Source organism: Fukomys damarensis, unplaced genomic scaffold (genome assembly GCF_012274545.1).
Source record: "Fukomys damarensis isolate Sample0158 unplaced genomic scaffold, DMR_v1.0_HiC HiC_scaffold_3, whole genome shotgun sequence".
NCBI classification, from domain to species: Eukaryota; Metazoa; Chordata; class Mammalia; order Rodentia; family Bathyergidae; genus Fukomys; species Fukomys damarensis.
In genome coordinates this window covers 26,672,448-26,694,107 of record NW_022900915.1, presented here as the reverse complement: position 1 = coordinate 26,694,107, position 21,660 = coordinate 26,672,448, and the positions used below count along the sequence as shown (strand labels likewise).

Sequence of the window (21,660 nt, the reverse complement as noted above, 5' to 3'; positions counted from 1 at the left end):
ATTAATAGGAAAATATACATCAAAAGGCACTTGAGATGAGGAAGAGAGGGAAAATTGGTTCTGGGATGGGCTCATTGTCCCTGCTGTGCAGCTGTGGAACGGAAAGGTCTTTGAGACTGCCCCTCAGGTCAGTGGTACTGACTGCTGAGTGCAGGGTCAGGTGCTCCTTCTGGGGGGATGTGGTACTTTTCATATAGAGCTTTCCAAGTGCTGCTCTGTAATTTTTGCTCATGTTCATCCTTGACCCAAGTCCTTGATCCTGCTCTGGCCCAGGAACAACTGTTTTTATTCACTGCTGGCAGCGAATTGTGTAGTGGGTTTGGCATGCAGCACGGTGCCTGGGTGAATACACCACGCTGGCTAGGGCAGACACATCCACATCAAAGGATGAGTTCCTGACGTTACACTCAGGGGCACACAACATCTCCCTCCTTTGCCCTCCCCAATTACTTTGCCCTGTGATTTCTGTAGATGGCAGCTGAATCCAGAGCCTAATGTAGCAAGGGTTTCATCCGGTAGGCAAATTTGTTCTTGGAGTTTTTTGAAAAACATAACCTCTGATCCAGATTTCTGTCTCATAATTAGCAACCATTGATGCTTACTATATTGATTAATCGATATATTAGAGGTGGCCAAATGATAGTATTTTAATTTTAGTGTTTTACTTTCATTTGTCGGTTAGAAAAAAATTATGAAGAGATGCTTCTCTCGATCTACTATGTAGTTACTCAGTGGAGCAAGTACTATATATAAGGAAAGAAGTGCCGACACTTAAGTGCTGTGTTTCCTTTAATTTCCCAGTTTTCAAGATACTGATTTCCAGTCATCTCCCTAAACCCTTTTGGCCATTCTCCTTATCACTGAAAACACATAGGTGTGTTCTGATCCCTAGGAAGCTCAAAAGTATCCCATTTTTGACCATTGAGAACCTTTCCCATTTGGCTTGGCTTATGAAGATTTTGTCCTCATTCCAGAAGTCTCGGATTGCTTATTTTCTATGTGGTGGGACAAGATGTCCCAGGCTTATCTGTATGTTTCTTATCTTAGTTCTAGAACCAATTTTTCTTCAAGAAACCAAATTCTTTATTTGGATTCCAAACTAGGTGTGTTAAGAGTGCTTCTTTATCTCAAGATAGTTACTATTTCTAGGCATTTAAATAATATTAAATATGCAGACTTAGAAAACATCCCCACACAAATATGCACCTTTAAGTGCATACATGTCTAAGTATAATATACTTTGTAAGTTTATATTGGTAGTTTGAATTCAGTTTCACTACTAAAAGATTTTTTACTTAATCTCTTCTCAAGAACATGTAAGGTAATAGAATTATATCAGAAATTCCTTTTTCTTCTGGTACTCAAATGACAGTCTTAGAATAACAATGCTATTGTGACCTCTGTAAATATGATTACAGAACACAGGTGTAAGTGGTTTTCTAATAAACTTGTTCATATTTTTATAGTTGAACTCTATAGAATCTGAACATGTAACAATTACATATTATATTCTTTTTTTCCTCATTGAGTTTATTGGTACATTTTTGGTATACAGTACAGTTACATTCATCATTTGGATCTTGTACCTTTACATGACAAGTCTTGCTTCTCATTCTTTTCCCCTTGTCCCTGCCCTCCTTTAACTCCCTCCTCCCTTCCCTATTTACAAATACCTTATTTCCATTTTTTCATTTTCTCATGTTTTTTTTTCATTTCCCTTATTTCCTTTCCCCTACCCTTCCCACTTCCCCTGCACCTTTAGTCCTATCATATTCTTTTCCTTTAACTGTTGCTTCATTTTAGTTCTAAATATAATTATACATATAATCCTCTCCATTAGTGCTTATGCTGCTGTTTGTGTAGTTATTTAAGTAGGTAGAATTCTTTATCTAATGCATTCCCAGAAAATGCTCATGAGAACATTCCTGAATCCTCACTTCTAGTAATATTTTGTCGTATGTTGTTATATTTACAGGTCAGTTTTGCTGGCTATAGAATCCTTGCTATACATGTGCTGCCACTGGAACTGTCAAAAATACTGTTATATTCTCTTTTGGCATGAAGCATTAATGTTAGAGTCTGGTGATAACCTAATTTCCTTTTAAGATGAGTGCTCTTTTTAAAAACATCCAAAGAATATTGTTTTGAATGACCAGTTACTTTGCTAGAGTTGACCTTAGTAATCGTAGTCCTGGTTTGGAACTTTCAGGTACGTGTTTGTAGTTGCTAATCTTTATTGAATAAGAGTTTTCAATCTTCTGTTCCCTTACTCTGGCTTTTTATTTCAAGTACTCCTATGATCTATATCTTAGATTGTATTTCTAAGACACCATTTGCAGTATTTCATGTCTTCAATGTTTGTCATGTTCTTTTAAAAATCTTTTAATTTCAAAAAAGTAAAATTTACATAAACTAAATTCACCTGTTTCAATCTGTAGGCTTGTGAATTTTAAGAAATTTATAGTCTTGTAACCATCACAACTGTGAAGGTATAGAACAGTTACAACATCTCCTCGAATGCCTTGGTTCTCCTCTGTATTGAGAATTTCTTCCACTCCATCCCTGACAACTTCTGATCCACCTTCTGCCTTTATAGTTTTTCACCTATGAAAAAGTCATGTAGATTGTATAATACAGTACATGGATGGTATGTAGACTTTTGAGTTCCAGGTCATCACTGGGTAAAATGTGGATTGTTGCACTCACCTTAGTTATTTTACTGCTGAATAATATTCCAGTATGTGGATATATCATATTTTGCTTCTTCATTCCAAACTTGGGAGACACTGAGTTGTTTCTAATTTGAGGAAATTAAGGGTGAATAAACCTGATATTAATTTTGTGTGAAATAAATTTTTGTGCAAAATAATCTTTTTATTTCACTTGAGTAAGTATATACAGTGGACATACTTGTTGTAGACCAGAATGGTTGTATGTTGAGAAAGCTATTCAGTGCTCAGAATGAGTTTGATGTGAGAAAAGAGCATTTAAGAGAGTGACCTGATGATGTTAGTTTCTCAGTCTAAATTTTTCTTAAGGTCCAGAAGCTCCTTCAATTGTCTGTTAACTTTGTTGTCCAATTATTTCTTGAATTTCCTGAAGTAAACTAATGTCCTTGGGATAGTTCCTTTTTCCTCTTCAGGCAGTTATAAATAAATTTCTTCCTCTTGTAGCCGAAGTCAGGCTTGCATTATAGCAATCTTTTATAAGGTCTTCAAAGGGAACTAACCACTGTTCTGAACTTTTAAGATGTTTTATGAATTAGGATCATCCAGCCTTGTCCATTGATTGCAATGAAAATTTGACTCATTGTTATGAAACAGAGTGAGGAGAAATAAATGAAAAAATATATTATCTTATATGGGACTGATGTATTTACTAAAGGGTTATAAACAAGCTGTCAAGAACTACCAGTGCATTTCTTGTTTTTGAGAAATACACTTTTTATTACAAATGACTTTATTGTTTAGTGTAGGCATTTTAATAAATAAGGTACAAGTCTACTAGTGCAAAAGAACAAGCCACATTGCTACGAATTCACACATACTACTTTGGTGTATATATTAACAAATAAAATATTCATGAATGGAGGCCTTAAAATGAAACATTTAACACCGTGATGGCTGAAGTACTTTGCTGTTTCTGTTAGTCCTAACAATATTGAGCATTGTGGTTCCCTTGGGAACAGAGTTTTAAAACATAAATGAGATAAAAGGCCCTTAAATATAACCATGTCCTTTATTGAATAGTTAATATATTTTGATATCTCTTCCATTTTTGGGTGACTGTTTCTTAAATCTTACTAAGGACATCTGTCATAGCGCAGTCCAAATGATATGTGCCTCTGGAGTTCAGAAAAGAGAACGTTCAATTGCTGGGCAGAAGGGCCATGGGAAGGATGCATGGAGAAGGTAATGTTGGACCTAGGTCTTGGAAACTATTGGTGTTCAGAGGTCGCTGAATGTCTCTGTGACTTTCCTCCTCACTAAGATGGTACCCAACACCCACAATTTAAAGGAGGAAAGATTTATTTTGACTTCCAGTTTTAGAAGTTCCAGCTCATGAGCAGCATGCTCCGAGGCAGAGGCAGTTCGGTGGAAGGACCCGGGCAGAGGAATCCTGCTATGAGCAGAGAGAGGGAGGAGCCTGGGCCAGGAATCCACTCTTCCAGATCGCTCTCTCAGTGACCCACCTCCAACCCAGCCCCAAGCCCTAACAGCACGTTCCGCTATGAACTCATCAATGGATGAATCCACTCTTAACAGCCTTGTGATCCATTTACCTTGCACACACATGAGAAGTTTGGTGAGGGGCATTTTAGAGCTAAACTGTAACACTGACAATAATAGGAATAATCCTTAAATTATGTATGTAATGTAATAAGCTATGGTGAAGATAAAAGATTCACTGTGAAAAAGTTAATGAATTTCTAATCATAGTACTTTGAAATCAAGAAATCTACGTGCTGGATTGTTGACTGTTACTAAAAAAAAAATCATTCTCTGATACTTCCATCTGCCATTTTGATAGAAGGCAATTTCTAAAAGATTTCTCATCTAATTCATTATGGAATATTTTATTGTGTTTTACCAAGATTCTATATGTTATCTTTATTTGTAGTTGACATAAGTTCCAGCGAGAGAGTTGTTTTAAAAATGTAATGATCTCTTGGAGAACATAATAGGTCATTAAAAATGAATATTATTTACTCACTAGAGATCAAAGAATCAATGTGGTCAGTCAGTAAAATATGCTGTTAGATTTAAAAATGACTCAAATGATTTTTAGAGTAATAAAATAATCCCAAATGCAATAAGAGAATACTTTAAAACAGGAAAAATAATCATGGCATTTAGATGCAGTAGAAAAAATAATATATAGCCTATTTGTAACTGATTACAACAGGACCTCTGACATTTCTGTGTACTAAGGGGCTTGTTGATGAAGCCTTTCCTAAGTAGAGAAATGTGTCTGATTATTTATGAAACATTTAAGAAATAATGGCCCATACTTGTCATAAATTTTGAATTAATCTCTTAAGAAGTTGGATTGTATGTAACATTATCAGGCTAATTTTCTGACCCACAAAGATAAGAGACTGTTTAGAAACTTGTGACCAGATTTTTTAAAAAGTGATTACAATTTGTTGAAAGAATGGCAGTATTCTCTCCCATCCTCAACACTGCCTTAATAAAGAAGTGACAGTGTTCGTGTGTGCGTTAGTAAATTTAGTGTTATATATGTTAAGTATCAGTCGAATAAAATTGATTCACTATTTGAAATTGTATTTGGTAATGCAGTAGAGTACATGCTTTGAAAGGATTGTCAGCGTGTCATTATTGATTCTTTCAATCTTCAGATACATCAGTGAGACATGAGGCAGCCTAGGACTTGGGCAGGTTATCCTTATCCATTTTACATATCTCACACAATGTAAATTTCTATTTCTATGTATGCCATTTCAATAAAAGTTTGAAAACCCTGAAAACAACATTTATTGGGCAATGATTATGAAAGGTATATTAAACCATGGACAAAAAGTGGTTTTAAAAGACACATTTTATGCTTTTAAAGTTATGTAAAGTCTAATGTAAGAGATATGTAATGAATAAAAAGTAACAAGCTCAGATTTATAATTTCTGTTTAAATAAATTTATCAAGTATTCTAAAGCCCTAGTTTCTTCTATGATGAAAAACAATGTTGCTAGATCAAGGAAATTTCCAGGTTAAGTATCTTCCAGTTTTATAAACTCTGTCAACTTCGGGCCTTTTGTCTGCTTCCCCAGAGTGACACTTCTATAACTCCCTGATACTGGTCTGTATCTCCTATCTGTTGGTTTCACAGTAGAATAATGTGCCAAATGTCTTCTCAGCATGGGCAGAATGGTTCTCTGGGAAATTTGTGCTGTGTTGAATGTTCCCAAAGTCCTCATTATTTACGCTTTAGGGATTCCACATCCTAATTTTCACCTAACCATTGCGTCTAATTGAGCGAGTCATTTTGGATCCTCCCCATATCCAAGAAGGATGGCAAAATAAACATAAATTGTATCTAATAATAATAATAGATAATTCTTATATAATAATAATAATAGATAATTCTTAGATAATTCTGTATCTAAGCTTGCCTTGCTGTAATATATATACACATATTAGTGCTTCCTGTGGGCAAGCATTACATTGCTATGCTGCCTCTTTCCAGAAATAATCTAGGTAAGGATAGGAGCTTTTATGCTTTCATACGGCCAATTAAGTTTGGTGGTTTCTTTGGACTCTACCTCTCTGAATGCGGCTTTTTCAGTGGAAGACAACAGGAATCAGGAACAAAGGTTGCATGTAGCTTCCTTCGTCCTTCCTTCTTCAAGCTTTTTTTTTTTTTTTTTACTTTATACTTGCACATCCACATTTTTTAACAACTGGATATAAGCCTATTTCTTCTTTTAATCACTCTGGCCTATATTAGAAGCTGGCAGTTTTCAAAATGCTCATGTAGAAACTCTGTGAGAATATATTTTCATACTTTTGCCAGAAATGCTACTTTTAACTTATTTTTACTAATTACAAAGAATTCAATTTCATGAGAAAAAAAAATGTTGGTCTGGATGCAGTGAATTGATTTCCTGATCTTGTGAACCTTGACCAGCAGTTTGATAAGCAGCAGTAAACCGCTTTATTCTCAGCACCCCCTCCTTACTTCTGATAAACAATTCAGATTTTAGGAACTGTGAAGTCATCTTCCCCTCTCTCTAAGCTGGGTCTCATGAATGGAAAACACTTTGACCTTCAGTACAATATCTATGCTATGTGCTTAAAATATATTAAAAATCCAATTTGAATTTTTTTATTCTGTACCCCACTCTTCACCTTCAGTAATGAATATCTCTGTGTGTATGAGCAGGGAACAGTAAGAAAAATGAGACAAAGAATCTACAGATTTTTATCCTACTACATATAAATCAAAACCGAGTGGTACAGAATTTTAAAATGCCCCAGAAACTTAGAGGAATTAATTTTCCCAATTGAGCAGTTTACAGAGGACACTAAAACTCAAAGGGGTTATCTGATTTGTCCAAGGCCACAGAGTTTGTTAACTGTTAGCGCTTAGCTGTCATGTCACCATTCATTTCATGTAACATTGTCTAGACTCTTCTTAAAAATAAAAGATTGGTCAAATTAAATTACATATAATGTACTAAAATGGGATTGGGCTGGGCTGATTCACACAATATACTTAATAATTATCAGCTCTTTTTTTTTTTCCTTCCTAAAGTTTGAGGTTAAAGTATTCATTATGACAGATGGAATTCCTAATTTTTCATATTTGCTTATAAGCATACTTTGGTTGAAGAATCCTGCTATACTTTAGTGAAGTCGCAGTTAGACCTTACTTTTAAGAAGTTTGATACTTAATGTGCTATAAACAGAATTAAACAGATTGATACTTGGCTCTTCAGCTGAACTACTCAGTAATAAGGGACCATTCTGTTTTATCTCTTCTTAGAGAAAATGTATTTCTTAGACAGACATACACATATCTGGGCAATTCTGATGATCTATATCAGGATAAGGCAAAATATATTTATTTTAAAACATATATATATAGTATATATTCAGAAAGTGACTTGTTAACGTGTCAAAACTTTTCAAAATACATACTACTGTTTATCTCAGTTATATTTAGTAAAAATGCTATATTGAGTACAACTTATATCTGAGCAATAGTAAGATTATTATAGTACTTAGCAAAACGAATTATGTAAAATTTGGCATTAATGATTAGTGCCCATGAATATTAGAGACTATTGTGCTTTAAATATTTGATAAATGATATATAAAATTGCATTCTCAATCTACTACTCTGAAAACGATTGTGTACAAAAACATTAGTAGAAATTGATCAAGATATAATTATGATTGGCTTTGAGAGATAGATTCATGGCAGTCACGTATTTTCTTACCTTCTCATCTTAATTTTCTTCACTTATCATGCATTGTATATGATCAGAAAAATAAAATAATTTACGTGAAGCATTGAAAATATGTAATAATGAGTTAAAATGTTTAATGCAGGAAAATGTCTCAGCTTTCAAGTGTTTTAAGATTTTTAGTTTGTGTTTGAGTATAATGTTAAAGGAGCTTAATCAGTTGGGTTATTAGAAGTTTTTCAAGTGGAGTATCTGTGATGTAACGTCTGAATCACAGCTACTGCTAGTAACACAAAATGTGACAAAAGCTAGGAATAGAAAGAATATCACTCTTTAAACAATAGATTGAGTTATTATTTAGCATTTGAGTAGGGGGATGATATTTACTTATTTCCTGCTGCTATTTATAATTTAGGACTATTGTTGTTAGAGCCAGAATTGAGGAAAAGTTGAAAAGCAAAAAATAAATGAGAAGCTTTTCTACCTCCTCTCTGAGGAAGTTACCTGCAATCAATCCTGCTAGAATGGGCAGCAGATACAAATGGATCTGCTTTCTTGAATTCACTGGCTGCACCCATGGTCCACACTGCACTAGCTGAAGCAATCTTCCTTGCAAAATATTGATTTCCTAAGGAATTGTCACTTGAAATGATGGATCTACAGTTGGGTTGGGACCTAAAGGAAGCCAATGGTTGTATTTGCATTGCAGGCATGAATCTTGATAGGCTTTGTCCTCCACACAAAGGACAAAAGGAAAGGAAAGAAATTGTTAAGAGGAGAAAGATGAAGGAAAATATTTTAATCATCTTCCAATTCAACAATCCAATTTCTAATACTTAGAACAAAGTTCTTTATAAATCCATCATATCACTGTTCTTGAATTTTGTTTTTATTGTCCGTAAAGGAAATGTAGCCAGACCAGTGGTTATGTGTTTGTCAATAGTAATGCTGATTTTTTTATTTTACTTTATTTGTGAGAGTGTTCATTTGTAGTATTTTCTATTTTATAGGCCAGTTGTGAAGCCTCATCTTTGGGTCAGAATGATTAGCAGTCCATTCTTTGTGGATTAGATTTCTAGGAGCCCTGCAGTCTTGCATTTAAGAAGGGCCTCATTTCTGGTTCTGTTCTTCAGTTCCATCCTAACATATTGTATTGAACCTTACTCCCTATCCCCATACTCTCCTGTTATCTTCTTCTATGTAACATGGATTTCAACTAACAAGGATCTTTTATTTCTTTAGTATATCATTGCTTTTTTTTTGCCATATTCGATCTATTTATTCACTTTCTTTTTTAGGTCATTTACCCCCTTCTCTATTTTTAACATCAGAAACAGCCCAACTTCATTAATTTGAGGTTTATTACTCAAACTATTTACTTGCTTGGGCCCCTTTTCTGTTATCCTAGACAGGCATAAAGCTATTGGTCTATCCTTTTTTCCTCCTTAGGTTTTAAGAATAATCCACAGTCCAAAATGTATTGTAAATATAAATGCTCATATAATTCAGTGTATGATATACAAATACATTAATTTCACACATTAATATATAACTTTCATAAATGAATGCATATTATTTATAAAAATTTTAACAACAAAATGACATCAGACTATAGTTTTTTAGCCATTTTATAGAAAGCATTTTATCTAAATTTCTCAGCCTCCATCATATATAAGCCAAATTAAACTACTTGTAAGCAGTTGAACAAAATTGGCAAAGACTATATATAACAAGTACTCTTGAGAATTTTTTAGTTTATTTTTAACTGATACTTCAAATCATAAAATTATACTAAATGAGGGAACATTTAAATTTTTGAAACATGTATAGCGTGATGTTTTAATCAGATTAAAATACATCTCTCTCCTCAGACATTTATCATTTTATGATGTCTTAGGAATTTTTGAAATAGTGAATTATTATTTTCTTAGCCTAAATAGCCAGTATGATTCTTTGTTATCTATCTGTGTGGTATGGCTTATATATAGATATTCCCCCCAAAGCCCTGTGCAGTCTTAGGTGGGGCTTTTTGGAGGTGGCTGGATCAAAGGTGTGTGAATGTGGATTAAGGGTGTGATACTGGGAATAAGGATGTATGATACTGGGTTAGTCCATTAATTGGTTTATCATAGTTCTGGGTGTGGGTAATGGGAATCCAACCCTGGGTTCTGAGTGGCACCGCACAAAAGACTTATAGCCTGGATGGCACAAAAGGGAAAGGGAGGCTGCGGTTTGCTGCTTGCTGTCTTCTGCCTACTATGCCATGAACTATTTCTCCTTTGTGATGTCTCCACCATGCCACCTGCCTGGAACTAGCTGAATATGAATTTAAACCTCTAAAAACCGTGAGCTGAAATGCACCTTTTCTTCTTTAACTTGTGGGTGTTAAGTATTTTGTTTCAACATGAGAAAAGTAACTAAGATAATCAGTACATCTGTGTATCTGTCTATGTATCTATGTACGTATTTATTTATCCATCCCTATAATCAGTTTGCTTTTCTATCTTCAATGTTTCTTTTTCTCCTTTTCTAGCTCTTTGTTTTTAATTTAATATAAACTAGAAAAATAATAACTAAATACATCATAAATCTAAGTAAGAGTAAGTAGTATTCTTAAAAACAAACATTTATAATGTGAGAATATGAGTTTTAATGCACAGCTTTTTATTTCTACTTTCATTTCTTGGAGGTCATTAATGAAACACTGATTTCTTTGTTCTTTTAGGACTTCAAGATAGGAATGTGTTGAACAAATGCACTGACTATTTCTAAGCAATATCTCTAATAAAAAGAAAGATGACTATCAAAACACTGTGAGTAGAAAATTTAGCTTGTATGCCAGTATTTGATATATATTATTACCGAGAAGGATAGGAGTAGAGGGGAGGGAGGGAAGGAGAGAGGGTGGACATAAGGAGGGAAAGGGAGACAGAAAGGGAGAGGGAGAGAGAAAAGAGAAACAGAGAGACCTTTCAGTGAAGAATTAATCAATATCAGGAAGTTTAAAACTCCTTGAGAAGCCATGTCCAGCATATTTCAGAATCAGAATTTTTCAATTTTCATTTTCTTCATTGTCAGGTAAGCTGCAATCTCACTTTCATCTTTGTTAAGGATACATTTTTATGAATTTTTAAATTTATAGAATATATTTAGTTTGGAGATTGTATTGGGATATGTGTACAGATGACTAGTAAATGAAACAGAACATAAAAATGTCCACTTAGAGATGTAATTTTTGTTATTCTAGTAGTCAACAGAATTTCTAGAACATTGCAAAAAGGAGTACTCATTTGGCAGATTCTTCTTGATGATAAACTGTCATCACGACAACATCTTATTATTGAATAATTGAAACTCCATATTCAAATAACCATAACTCTCCCAATTTGAGCATTAATACATATCAGGATTCAGATGCCTATTTCCATTTCTACTCAGTGAAATTTTAACTAATCAGATACCTTCATATAAGGACTATAGATCAAATAGATCTCAACAGTAAAATAACATGTACTCTAAAATATAGCAGAATAGTGCTTTTAAAAGATTCATCAGTAATACATTAATATTAAAAAATAAACATGTTTTCTGGAAAATTCAGTTAAGATTGTCAATTGAAGTTTTATTTTAACACGATTTTTTTTTAGGGCCAGGTATTTAGCTTAGTGGTGCTGCCACCTGCCTCACAAGTGTAAGGTCCCGAATTCAATCCTCGGTTCCAAAAAGAAAAAAGAAAATTAAACAGTATTTTTAAAAGGAATTATCTGTCCTATTTCAGGAGAGTGTTTCTGTCTGAATCCCATAGAATTGGCTTACAAATTGAATTCTGATAAGACATACTTAAAAAAATGCATCTGATATGCATTTTCTATACAAATAAATTTTTATTTAAGTTCTGTATATGTGCAGTAGTAAAAGAAAATCAATGTCATTTTAAAAACCATTTTACAGGGGATTTAGCTCAGTAGTTCTGCCGCCTGCCTCGCAAGTGCAAGGACCCAAGTTCAATCCCCGGTACAAAAAAAACAAAACAAAAAAACAAAAAATTTTACTTAGACCATTGCATTGATTTTAACAAAGTAGGTAGATTATATTTGGTGTTGAGTGAAATAGGCAAGGTGTTATTGCTGGATATTTTTGGTAAATATGTACCATTTTTCATCATCCATCTTTAAACAAACATGAATTTTTGATATCGATTTATCTTATTTACCAATCATAGATATATATATATATATATATTAATAGGCAATTCTATTTCAAATTTAACTTTGGTGTAAGCAATAGACAAGTATAATTTTGAGTTCAGTTGTTTGCACATTGTCTTAAGGCAAGCAAAACCCTATCTAGACAATTACTTGAGAGAAATATAAATGATATATGTGTGTGTGATACACGAAATACAAGTGATAAAATAGTTGAGATAAATATGTGTATAAGAATTGTAAGTAATAAAAATATAAGTGACACACTTGGCAATCTTAACCCTAATGTTGATTTGAATTAGAGTTTGAAAAACAGACTGTATAAAGTCTTGATCATCCTTCTTGGTAGCTATTGCACTGTAAGTCACATGTTAGTGAGTATAAATGGAGTTAGAGAGTATAAATGGAGTAGTAGGACAATTACAGATAATCTTGGATCTAAGTCTTTATCTTATAAATATTGAAGATATGTTCACATGTATTGATGTTTAGTCTTGAACTCTAGGGCAGAGAGATGCATAAAGAAAGCACTGAATATGTAATAAATGGTGGATCCAAGGCTGATGATGTACTTTCATATGGAATATGCTTCGGCATGGAAAGTATTTTTGATTGTCAAATATTTGGAAAAGAAGTATGGCAATCTTGTAGTGCACTGGTTTGCCAAACTTCAACAATTTACAAGTAAAATTTCCTAGTAAGTATCCTAGTGAGTGATGCTTTAGGGGTTCAGGAAATCAGAGTTGTGTTATTTTTCAGCTTAATACCTAGAATCTGTTTTGGAGACAGATGAATATCATTTCAGTGAGTTATCAACTGGACAAAATCTCTTTGTCATTGTTTTGTCTCGTATATAGTAAAAGATGTATGAAAAAGAATAATTTAATTTCAGAAGATGCAATCTTTGATCCTGTAGGCTTGTAAAATAGGGACTCGACTCTTCTTACGTGAGGAGCAAGCTGAAAGTATAAAGGAGGCAGAATTCTTCATGAGTAAAAGTAATTAAATATATATGTCAATGAAGAATTTAAATTTCTTACACCTTTTTTAGGTGGACTAAGGGAGAAGATATTAGATCCAGCTTTTGATTGTGAAATGAAAATTTTGACAAAAGCCTTGTCTTTCTATCTTTGTAAAGAGTTCTCTAAGTAAGAGTTTCTAACAATATGGGTAATCAGAAATTTGGAGAAGAAAAGAAAAGGCTAGTCTTGCAGGATGTCAGGAAAGGGCATGAGCAAGCATTAGACAAAAAGAACACACAAAAAAGACCCCTAATGGGATGAATACCCAGCTTGTCACAAAAATGCTTAATGATGGAGTAAATTTGCCAGTTTCTCATATGTTGAATATTCATCATATAGTCTGTGCAGCTGTATCTTAGAATGCTGTTTCCTTTTTCTTTAACATAAAGAAGATTATTCTACTGGTTTATTCTTAGGAACTATATTGTGTACCTTATATGCCAAAGTAAGCTATTGAAAAATAGCACTTTGAGTGGTTATTTTGCTGCTTCTAGTAATTTTTTTCTCACCATGTGATCAAATTTATGTGGCAGAGGTTACCTAATTTTTTTAGAAGTGTGCATAAGGTTATACAAACATGAGCATTTCTCTTAGGTGATACTTACATTTTTCCATGTTAAACTAGTACTATATTTAAATATGCATCAATACATTAAAGAATAAACATTGTTCCTGATCATTTATTTGTAAGGGAACTGATCTTAATTGTTCCATAGGCTAATAGTAAGTCTAATTGTGCCCTCTTATACTCAACGACATGTGTGGTTCAAATTTTACACAACCATATCTCAGAAGTAACATTAATAGGATTGAAGTTTATAATTCTACGTGCCAATGATGCAAATCATAATTTTAAACTTGTAACAATTCTCAAAGATACAGTTTTACATCTATAGATATGTGTATACATCTGTCTGTTCGTCCATCAATCTATCTATCTGTCAGAAGTATAATATCAAAATGTAAAAGAGGATTTGAAAAGTAACTTGCTCATGTTTAAGAGTCAAGTCTCCTCACTCAGCCCCCTTCAAAAGCCAGTGTATTCTGGAGAAGCGCAAAGAGACAGCCTGAGGCCTGGGCAGTAGGTAATGGTCCTGTTGCTTTGTGTGGTTATGAGTCAGTGGCATCTTCACATCTGCCAGTGTTCCCATGTAGAGCTGATCCTGGTGGAATGAGAAGGACCTGAAGAAATGCTCTCTTCATTTGTGTCTGTTTGTCCCTTCTCCTCACGTGGACCAAGTCAGAAGGGACAGGGAGGACCTGGTGAAGGCTGTGGGGGTGGGGAATGTCTTGTGAGATCAAAATGCTAAGATTCTCCATGACCTTGTGCATCATTAGTGTAAAATACTAAGACTACGTTTTTATACTAAGCATAAAACAGTACGGCAAATCCAGGAAAAGTAACATAAAAGTCCCATAAATTCCTTTTGTTTTAAAACTGGAAAATAACCCACACTGTCAGTAATACAAAGTGAATTTCTCTCAACTGTGTTTGTGGAAAGAATGTATCCTCTTTTCAGTGGAGATACTGTTCAAATCATCACATAAAGAGTGAATCAAAGATAATGAATGCAAAACTTTGGAGCAGAAGATACTGCGAAGGTGCTATGGTTAATATCTAGGTGTCATCCTAAAGCCTCATGCACCCATAGCGGGGTTTTTGGCAGCTGATTGGATCGTGGATGCAGGTACTCATCGATGGACTAGTTTATCACTGTGATGAGTTTATAGCTAAATGTGATGTTGAGAGGTGTGGCCTGGGAGAGGGTGTCACCCTGTCTCCTCCCTTGATCCTTTCCTCAGTTTCCTGACTGCCCTGTTTTGAGCTGCTTGTCTGCCAGGCCCCTCTGCCATGCTGCCCGCCATAGAGCCAGTGGAATGGTTACAGAATGAAACCCTGAAAACTGTGAGCCAAAATAAACTTCTTTAATTTGTAGGTGTTGGGTACTGTGTCTCAGTGAGGACAAAGTAAGACAGGATGGACGATAAAAGTATTATCATTACTAATAGCGATACAAGTGACATTATTTTCCTGAATTTTTGTCATGTTCATGGTTTTGGGCAACTTCTAAAAAGTTTGTAATTTGTTATGAATTCTTTCCTCATACTAAACATATTAATTCCACACCTAGTTTTATATTTACAATTTCATATGACTTTAAAAGAAAGGATCGGGGCTGTACAAAATCGGGATTCTACCTCTGCCTGGAACATGGTAACTGTTTAGTCTGTATTTATTTTATTCCTCCCAGATCCATTAAATTTCTATCATACTGTGGAAGTAAATTGTATCTTACCTACTATCATTTGTAATACACAAATATGCATAGTTTTTATCAATTATTTTTGTCTGCTTATCATGACATTTGTAGCAAGTTAAACAGTAGCCTCCAAAAGGTATTTTCATGCTCTAATTCCTTGAATATGTTAGTATTATTTGGAAAGAAACATGTATCTGTAACTGTAGCAATCTTAAGATAAGTTTGTCATCCTTAGTTTTCCAGATGGACCATAAATTTAATGACACGAAGCCCACAGGAAAGACAAAAGAGGAGGAAGCAACAGGACTGAGGACATAGAGGTTTCAGTGAAGTGTACACAAGTCGGGATGCAAACACCCCCAGGACCTGTGAGGGAGATAATTCACTTTGTGCTAGTGCTTCTAAGGGGAGTGTAGACCTGATGTTCCTCATTTTCAGACGTGGCCAAAAATGTGTCAGAAAAACTTTCATGTTGTATTAAGCTACCCAATTTGTAGTAATTAGTTACAGAAGCCACAGGAAACTAATACTTTTCTAATGTTATCTCTCATTTTATCATTTTTGAATGTCATCATTGCTACATATATGTGTGTGCATATACACACACACACATATATGTATATATATGTATGTATGTATATAGTAGTGAAAATAAGTGACCAGAAATACGTTAAAGACATAGTAATGGGTATTGAGAGGCTGAAACAGGTAAAAACATTGTGAAGACAGAGAAAAATCCTAAATTTTTGGTTTTAAAACAAAAAAAAGTCAGATGCAGATGTTTTCCCTTTTTTATTCCATTGTTTCTGATATTGGACCACTTTGTTTTCTATTTTAAGAGGGACTAGTTTAAGAAAAGACTAGTTTGGGCTGAGGATTTAGCTCAGTAGTTCCGTTACCCGAGTTTGATCCCCAGTACAAAAAATAAAATAAAAAAAGAATAGACTAGTTTTTGACCCACTGGCTGTGAATTAGAAAACAGGCGAGAATTAAGGCAGTTATGGGGCCAAAGTTACAGAAATGAAGAGGAGGTAGTAACAGCTCTTTTGAACTGTTCAGCTTCACAAAGATATAGGCTGTACTTGAACCATATTTACAATCCTCTAAAATCTATATTTTCTGTATCTTTTGGCTCACAGTGTATTATCACGGCATGAAATTATGAATGTTCTTGTTTGTCCTAGCCATAATCTTTTTTTTTCAGCTTTAATTGAGTTGATTGGTACATTTTAGTTATACAGTACAGTTACATTCATTGTTAGGATCTTGTACCTCTACATAACAGGTCTTGGTTCTCATTTTTTCCCCTTGTCCCTGCCCTCCCTTCACCCCCTCTTCCCCTCCCCATCTACAAGCACTTTATTTCCAGCTTTTCTTTATCTCACATTTTTTTCTTTTCCCTTATTACCCTTCCCCTACCCATCCCACCTTCCCTACACCCTTAGCCCGTTTCTTCCCATTTCACCATGTCAGCAATCTTATTAGGATCTTATGTATTATTGCAGTTTATTCACACCAGAGAAACTATTCAGTATTTACACATGTGTGACTTATTTATTTCACTTAGGAGTATATCGTCAATATGTATCCATTTTCCTATGAATGAATCTATTTTCTCATTCTTTATGGCTGAGTAATACTCCATTTTATAGAAAAACCACATCTTCTTTATCCAGGTTCCAACTGATGGGCAGATGGGCTGTTTCCAAGTTTTAGCTATTACAAACTGTGCCACTATAAACATAGGCATATGTCACTGTGATATGATTCTTTTAGTTATTTTGGAAAGATACCCAGCAGAGGGATGGCTGGGTCAAATGGAACCTCTAGTCCCAGATCTTTGAGGTATCTCCATATTGATTTCCATAGTGGTTGCACCAGTCTGCAATCTCAACAACAATGGAGAAGGGTTCCTTTCTCCCCACAACCCCGCCAACATTTGTTATTGTGTGATTTCTTGATAGCAGCCATTCTTTGTGGGGTGAGGTGGAATCTCAGCGTTGTTTTCATCTGCATCTCTTGAATGACCCATGATGTGGAACATTTTTTCATATATTTACCTGTTGCTTTTACTTCTTTGTCTGAGAAATGTCTGTTCATTTTGGATGCCCATTTTTGAATCGGGTCTTTATATTTGGGGGCTCTGATTGTTTTGAGTTCTTTATATATTCTAGATAATAGTCCTTTGTCTGAGGAGCAGCTGGTAAAACTTTTTTCCCACATTGTAGGCTGTCTCTTCATTCTTTTGCAGTGCAGAAGCTTTTTAATAAGATGAGATCCCAGTTGTTGATTCTTTCTGCTAGTTCTCGTGCTACTGAGGATTTGTTCATAAAGTCTTTTCCTATTCCAGTGTCTTCCAGAGTTCTTCCTAACTTACCTTCCGGCAAGTTTAATGTTTCTGTTTTAATATTTAGATCTTTAATCCACTTGGATTTTAATTTAGTGCATGGTGAAAGATAAGGGTCCAGTTTTTATCTGTGGCAGGAAAAACCCAGTTTTTCCAACACCATTTATTAAAGAGTCTGTCTTTCCTCCACTGAGGATGGTCAGCTCCTTTGTCAAAGATGAGGTAGCTGAGTACATCTGGATTTGTTTTTGTGTCTTCCATTCTGTTCCACTGATCCTCAGGCCTGTTTCTTTGCCAGTACCATGCTAGCCACAATCTTTAGTGCTATTTTGAATGTAAATTTTTACACTGTTTAAAATATTTACTTAAGTAAATGTAGTTATGTCTTATTATTTAATTGTACAAATGTTTTAATGTGAATATACATAAGACATAAATAACAGATGGAAAGATGGAAACAAAATAACAACTGGAAATTTTTTTTTTCTTTCAAGTTCGGCATTGATCACTTAGGTATTAAAGTGATAAGACTGTTAGAAAGTGAGATATTAGTCATTTAAAGACTGAAATGTACTGACCAGAATATTTCAGTGGAATTCCAGAAAGTAATTCCACTGTGTACATTCAGTAATGGCTTTCCATTTTATTATTTCTGTAGATTGAATTCTCATATATCATCTTCGGAAGGAATAGTCATTTTCTAAAAAATTGGTGAGGAATTTATAAATTATATCCATTGAAAATCACACTCACTATTCTTCCTAAGTGTAGAGATTAGGATAAATTTTATGTTTAAAATTCATAGTAAGTGAGAAGTACTGCCTTTTTTTTTTTTTTTTTTTTTTTTTTTTTTTTTTTTAGTCCTTGTATTTGCAAGGCAGGCCACCGAACCACTGAGCTAATTCCCTGGCCCAGAACTGCCTTTTTAATCTTTAATGGTAGAGAACATTTTTTTCTAAGAGAAATTTAATAGATTGTGTAAATATAGTGGCCTAGATTCTGTTGGTAACCTTTGCCTGTTAGCAATACACGTGGCCTGTTATGGATTCTAGTCTTGTAGATTAATATTCTCATCCCCCTATTTCAAGTTATTTTCTGAATCTCATTTTATTTATAAAAGATCTAAATTGTTTCTCATTTTTCTTAAGTTTAAGGACTTTAATATTCACAAAGAAGCCCTTTCTAGTCAACTGATTTCAGCTCCTCTACTCTCACCTCCCTAGCCTCAATTACAGTATTTTATATGATAATTATACTGAATTATTATACCATGCTATTCTATTTCTCTGTGCAATTTTACAAGAATGGAGAAAATTCTAGGTGTGATGCAAACATGATGTAATTTATCTGAAAAACAGGAGGGGTGAGTGTGTTTTCTGTGTATTGAGAAATCTTTTAGAAGGACTTTTCCTGAGGGTAAAGGAAGGATGAGGGTGTTGTAATAAATGAACCAACTAGAGAGAAGCAGAATCAGCCTTCAGCTCAACGTGTTGCCCATTATCTGTTCAGATCTTTGTTAGGCTTATGTCTGAATCCTGTGGAGAGTCATTCAGGCGCAAGGGCTATATAAAAAAAAAATTACTGATCACAGTTTCCCTGAAAACTATGTCAAATATTAAGACCGCAGCAGCACTGTATTTTGAGTCTTCTTGAGTTGTACCAAGTCAAACTCTTTGGAAATATAATTACATAAGGGCTACACTGGTGACAACCAGGGAGTTGTTCCATGTTATATGATGATATTCTCCAAATCTCTTGAGAACAGAGGTGCCATGGAAAACATTCTGTGTGTCCTCATAAACATCTGATGCTTCAGATGGGATTGGTATAGATAGAGGATTCTGAAGTAGATAGAGAAAAGATACCAGGACATTATGACTGTTGTTTTTTTTTTCTCTTTTTATCTTCTAAAAGGCTTTAGAGATTTCAGATCATTTGGAAATTCTAGGGTCTTCCCTACCCACTGAAAGTGGTCCTTTTTGATGGGCAAGTGGAGGTGGGTAAATGGGTTGCAACCCAGTCTTCTCTTAGAAAAAGTCCTAAAGGGCTGTTTGCCCTCGTCACATGTCTGGTTTTGTTTGTAAAAGTATCTAGATTATGCAGATTATGTGTCTTGCCTTTTTAAAAATTCTTTTTTTTAATGACCTCACACCAGCTCAATAAAGATTTTGTTATGTCTTCTGGGCTAACCCTGTGGTTTATATGTGTTTCTGCACATTACCATGTTATGTACATTGTCTCTATTAATGATTTCTAAGTGACTGGTACATGGTAGGAACTTAATAAATCGATGAATGGATGAATGTACTGAATGCTGTGTTAAAGCCAGGAATAACTGTTCAACATTAAATGTGTAAGTAGAATACCTCTACCCCAGTATCCATTATCTGTTTTACTTCTTATTTGCCTACTCATATAGTTAAATGTTCTTCTTCCTCCTTAGTAGGCAGGTCAATTTTGGAGCTATTACTCTTCCTTTCTCTCTCCTTTAAAACTTCTTTATTTAGTGTCCTAACTGATAGTTTTGCTAAGTGAATGGATCTGTTCTGTTATAGACATTTATGTTGCTCTACTGATGCCTGACATGTCTTTCTTTAATTACTATTTAAATGTTATCATACTGAAATTTCACTAGAAATAAAGTCCTTTAATTCAAAGGTGGAGCTCTACCGTGTTGGGATTTCAGAGCCTGTGGTAGGCTTGCAGATGGGAGTTTTGATGGCAGGATATTTTTCAGGTGTTCTCCAAAATTATACCTCCTAATTTTCTGTAATGTTAGTCTTTCCAGCACTTACTCTAAACTAACCAATTGCTTTGACTCCAAGATAGCTGATGGTTCGCTGAGGAGAGGGCCAGATGTTCCATTTTTGTTTCCTAACTCCCTTTATTACAACTATCTACATGTGAGAATTCTCACATTTATCATGGAATTTCACTGAGTAAGATAAGACCAGTGATAACAGTTGCTAGAAAAATCAGTCTAAAGCAATTATCAAGAAATCTGCTCTTTATATTCTTTATGTTTTGCTTTATATCTCATGGATTAAAATCAAGCTTAAATGATTAAAGAATTCTTGTATAATAGCATAAGCGAGGTCTGCTAGTCTTATATGAGTCTCAGCTCTGTTCAGTAAATGAAGTGATTGGTGTAAGAGAACTCTAAAGGCTTGTAGCAGTTTTTGTATCCCATTACATAAGAATAAAATTTACAAGCTTTGTTAATGGTTCAATAAAACAATATGAATATGTCTATACAAATACAAAGCTTTCTCCTTGTTACTCTATTATTTTCACTAACTGACTTCTACCAATGTTTGTAATAGTAAACACCTTTTTATTCTTCAATTTTGCTAAGTGAGGATACTTGAAAAGAAGATAGAAGGCATTGAAGGCAAGTGGCAGTGCTACATCAGGACAAGGTTGTTGTAACTGTTTAATCCCAACCTCTAAGGAAAATTAAGGGATATTAGATATTAAATATTAGAATATGATATGATTTTATAACTCTGTACAACAGAAATTGGGAAGTTAAGTGGCTTTCTGTATATAGAAGTTGAGTAGACCAGAAGTCAGATCTTGACTGGGATAGACTGCAGCCAGGATGTTTCCCTCTCAGTTCATTTATCTTTTTAAATATATATACCATATATTTCCTGACTAAAGCCCAGAGGAAGTTGTTCCCATGGTGTCTGTGAATGCAAATATGACTAAGGTACTTTTGAAAGTTGCCAGTGCTTATTTCCTTGACACAGGAAAAATAAAACTAACTCAAATTGCTCATTTTTAACTATTTTTTGAATGAATTCTTGGTTGTAAAAACTGTAAACAAAATCATGATGTCCACAGTACAGAAACAGCACTGTTATATATCTCTTTGAAAAAAGTTTGAAAAACATATAA

General features: G+C 34.3%; 1 long non-coding RNA gene across 2 annotated transcripts in view; it reads left to right on the top strand.

Annotated features, from left to right (window-relative positions):
- Positions 1-21,660, top strand: part of LOC104851378 — a 122,650-nt gene that overhangs the window by 58,817 nt on the left and 42,173 nt on the right. The gene's annotated exons all lie outside the window — the stretch shown is intronic.